This window comes from Chrysochloris asiatica, unplaced genomic scaffold, assembly GCF_000296735.1.
Source record: "Chrysochloris asiatica unplaced genomic scaffold, ChrAsi1.0 scaffold00126, whole genome shotgun sequence".
Classification (NCBI taxonomy): domain Eukaryota; kingdom Metazoa; phylum Chordata; class Mammalia; order Afrosoricida; family Chrysochloridae; genus Chrysochloris; species Chrysochloris asiatica.
The window spans coordinates 5,527,598-5,532,385 of record NW_006408644.1 but is presented as its reverse complement, the minus strand read 5'-3'; the positions used below and the strand labels follow the sequence as shown (position 1 = coordinate 5,532,385).

At 43.0% G+C, this 4,788-nt stretch overlaps 1 pseudogene; it reads right to left on the bottom strand.

Annotated features, from left to right (window-relative positions):
• Nucleotides 1-639: 639 nt before the first annotated feature.
• LOC102839741 lies at nucleotides 640-1,276 on the bottom strand (annotated as a pseudogene).
• Nucleotides 1,277-4,788: the final 3,512 nt, after the last annotated feature.

The window sequence follows — 4,788 nt, the reverse complement described above, 5'->3', positions numbered from 1 at the left end:
ACCAACATGGTAGTAGATCAGCTACATATGCCTGCTTGTGTAGTCCCATTGTGTTTCAGTCTTGGGAGGCAGTTTGTCCTGAAGGGACTTGATTGCTTGCCTTGATTGCTCTCCGGAAAACAACATGCTTGTTCTTGGAGTAGCCAATCAAACTGACATTTTTGTTTTTATTTTTCTCTGCTGGTTTTTCTTTCAGGAAGATCTTCCATTCCTTTAGCTGCTCCAGGCTGCTCTGTTTGTCATTTCAAGTGGGAATTTTCCCTCTTAGAAAGTTATTGATGAGGCTCTGTATTCCACTTAAGGTCTTACACATTGCAAAGGCTCTACAAGAAACCTCTTCTCCAGTAGATATGTTGTTTTATTTTACTGTTTTGTAAGTTTTTATTGTGAACTGAGTGACACTTTACATGGGAGAACATCAGCTTTACACCATCGTTTCATTTCAATGATTACAATCTCACCTGTGGATGATCATTCAACAGTATTTGCTTCCATTCTCTGTTTGTTTGTTTTTTAATGTATATTATTTTAAGAGTTTATTACAAACTAGTTTTGCAGGAAACTAGTTTTTCAGGAAACACAAGGACTATGTACAGCCTTACAGGACACAGGCAGGAGCTGAAGAAGGCCAAGATGAGTCTAGAGCCTTGGTGGGTGCATTCCTGGGGGAGGGAGCTCTCTCATCCCTGGGGAAGGTCACCTCATCCCTGGAGGGAGCATACACATTGGAGTTCCTGGTTCAGGGGGGATTCCCATGGGAGGCCTCATACCAGGAGGAGTACCCATCATGCTTGGATGGGATTCCCCTTGGCCCATACATGCAAGGCCAGGTGGGTACTGGGTGGGGGCCCCTGCTATGCTGGCTGTGACAGCAGCCACAGCAGTTGCAACAGTGCCTCTTCCTTGTGGGTTCATCACCTGTTGGGAAGGCCCACTAACTCCTTATTCTGGCTCAGCAAGTCCTGCAGGAGCCTGGGGCACTGGAACAGCAGATGGAGTACCTCTGCCCCTGGCCCTACCAATCCCTGGGCTTCCTGCAGGTCCAGCAAGTGGTACTTGGGAAGTATCTTTGGGAGGAGGCCACTTTACTGTCATCAATCCCTTTCTGCTTGTTTTCAATTTTTGGGCTTGATCTTCCTGAATTCATCACAGTCACAGATTACCAAGTTCATGTGTTTGTCAAAAGCCTTAAAGGTGCCGATGAAGATCCAGCTGTCTTGCAAGATGTACCTGTAGTGATGTGCTGTAGAATCTTGCTGCTCTTGCCGACAGTCATGGCGGTGTTTCTGATGGCTCAGATGATTGCTGGATTTGCCTCCGCAGAGGCTTAGACACCACCCAAGAGGATAATTCTCTGCGCTGCTCGCAGTTTTTTTTTGTTTGTTTGTTTGTTTGGGGGGGGGAGGGGAAGGGATGCTGTACAAAGAAACGCTCAGGAATATATAATAATATAAACAACCAAAGGGTACATTTTGTGAGCCTGCCTCCTGGCTGCCACACCCAGCCTTTCTCTTTGCATGAGTCCAGACCCCTTAGTTGCTTCCTCTCTCTATGTCCTTATCTCTATCTCCATCTCTGGTGTTGCTGCTTTTCTGGATAGGGGCCCACACTTGGCTTGTGCTCTTCTCTCATGATGGTCCTAGGGTCCTCTATTTCTGTACTGTAAGATTAACTTCCTGTTTGTTGTTACAAAACTACTTTTAGAGTTGTGACAGTCACAATTAATCAAGATAGCAATTACTTACTATTGAGTCATACAAATCTCATCCCCATCTCTTTTCACCAGACCCATCTAGACAATATGAAAACTATTCAGTTGGCACTCTACTTTCTCCTCCACACTCTTAAACTAAATTTGCTTTTGAAAACTTGTTAGCCAGTCATTTTGTGCCTTTATCACCCCCTCATTTAAGTAGTCAATATCTAAGTTGCCCGTCCCTATCTACCCTGTATACAGTGTGGATAGGTTTGATTGATTTGGGATGTGAAGACTGTTTTCTTCTCAGTTGGTATTTTGAGCTACTACATCCATAAGTACAGGTCTAGTTCATCAAATTGTAGCAATTTACACTCATTTCCTCTTTCAAAAAACATTTGTGTGTGTGTGTGTGTTTTAATCTTTCTTTAGTTGAATTCTGATTATCAAACCATCGAGGCTAGGTCAAATGGGTACTGAAGGACCTTGCGCCTGATCAACAGAATAGCATTGCAACTACTGCTTGAGTTTCTGGTCTCCTGGGAAGCTTGAGTCTTTGTTACACCTGGAGACCCTCCCGCCCCCCCCGCCCCTCCCCCGTAATTCCAGGTTTCAGGAAAATCTCCATACCCCTGCCCAAATCTCCATACCCCTGCCAATTCTCCATACCCCCGCCCATTGTAAATTCACCAGAACTGTACCCAGACCACACCGCCTTAAATACCTGTCTGTAAGAGAACAGATGGGCTCTTGGTCTCCTTTGGTGACTTAAGAGTACCCCCTCACAGGTTTACTCTCAATAAACCTGCCTGCTATTGAAGCCAAGACTCTCACCTTCATCTCTCTCTTTCTTTCTTTTTCTTACAGGTACTATCTACAAGTTTGGGCATTCTTGTGCATCTCCCTTCACTTCATATCAGCTGGATGCCTCACTCTCAGCTCTAGCCCTCCTTGTCTATGCCCTTGTCTATGGGTTCAGGAATTCCAAGGTCTCACTCACCACACTTCGGATCAATCTCTCATCTTCAGGTCAAGGGAAGTCTATGGAGTGTGGTTGAACTCAGCCCATTACTTCATTGCTGTCTTTCCCCCTCTTTCACTCACAAATAGACCAACATGGTCGCCAGCAAGCTTACATGCCTGCTCATGTGTTTCCTTTGAGTTTCAGTCTTGGAGGTGGAGTTTGTCCTGAAGGGACTTAATTGCTTGACTTGATGGCTCCCCAGTGAACAACTTTCTTGTTCTTGTAGTAGCCAATCATACTGCTATTTTTCTTCTTCTTCTGATCTTTCTTTGCAGATATATCTTGCATTGATCTAGCTGTTTCAGGCTGGTCTGCTTGTCCTTTCTAATGGGAATATCCCCCCACAGAAGGATCTGGATGGGGCTCAGAATTCCACCTAAGGTCCTATACACTGCAAAGGCTCCACAAGAGGCCTATTTCACTGGGAAAGTTTTGGAACCCCTTTTAGGTATTCCAATCAGTTATAGACTGAACATGGGTTTACAAGCATTATGTAATCATGTTTCCAGACATTCCTTTCTATCTCACTTAAGTGCCCATTTCACAGTAGTAGGCAAGGAAAACTTATATACATAAGTCAGTCAAGCATCTTACATTATTTCCCCTCATCAGGGTATGCCTTGATCCCTGCATCAAAGAGCCCTGTTGTTCCAAGGATAAGCACACATCACTATTTACCTCTGTCCCATTTAGCGCATGCTAACCTGCCTCAGGGTTCCACTGTCTTTATGGTTCTCCAATCTCCCTTCCACTTTTTGTGTATTGGCATCCCCAATACCGTAGCTATGATATGTCTATCCACTACCCTGTTCTATATCGTCCCGTCTGTTCACCCCTCAAGCCCCCCCCCCCACACACACACACTACCCATACCGATAATCCACAAAGAATTTTACCCCATTTAGTATGGATATCTTTTCTTAAGCTTTTACAATTATGGTCCCATTTTGTATGGGTAATGTTTCTTAAGCTTTTACAATATTGGTCTTATGCAGTATCCTTTTGTGACTGACTAATTTCACTCAGCATAATGTCCTCAAGGTTCATCCATGTTATGTGGGGGTTTGCAGCTTCCTTTTTATTCTTCAAGGTAGCAAAATATTCCATTATGTGTATGTACCACAGTTTGTTTATCCATTCTTCCATTGATGGGCACTTAGGCTGTCTCCATCTTTTTGCTATTGTAAATAGTGCTGCTATGAACATTGGTGTACATATATCTTCTAGAGTTATCACTCATGTTTCTTGTGGATATATGCCATGTAGGGGAATTGCTGAATCATGAGGTAATTCTGTTTCCAACTTCCTGAGGAACACCATACTGTTTTCCAGACTATTTGGACCATTTTGCATTGTCACCAGCAATTTTGGAAGGTCCCAGTCGTTCCACATCCTCGCCAACAGTTATTGTCCACTGCTTTTTAGAACTTCCCTGTTATTTCTGGTGTGAGACTACATCTCATTGTTGTTTTGACTTGCATCTCTGTAATGGGGTTCTGGTGTGGAGCTGTGGATTAATGCGCCAGATTGCAAAGATGTTTGAACTGCAAAGTCAATCTAACCAGCTGGTCCTTGGAAACCCTATACAGAGTTGCTATGGGTTCAAACCAACTACACAGCACTTCACAGCAGCAGCAATGGCTAATGATCGTGAACATTTCTTCATATATTTGTTGGCTGCCCAAATCTCTTTCTTGCTAATGTGTCTGTTCATGTCCTGTGTCCATTTTTTTAATTGGGTTATTTGTCTTTCTCTTGCAGAGGTGTTGTAGTTTCCTATAGGTTTTAGAAATTAGTCCCTTGTTTGGTACGTCCTTACAAAATATTTTTATTTTTCCATTCTGTGGACTCCCTTTTTACTCTTTTGGTGAAATACTTTGATGCACATAAGTTTCTAATTTTGAGAATGTCTCAATCATCTATTTTGTCTTGTTTTATTTGTGTAATTTTCACAATGTTTAGTAGTCTGTGTGTGCCCTGTATCAGAGCCCTTAAATTTATCCCTAATTTTTCATTGATGATGTTTATAATTCTGAGATTCACATTTAGGTCTTTAATCCATGCTGAG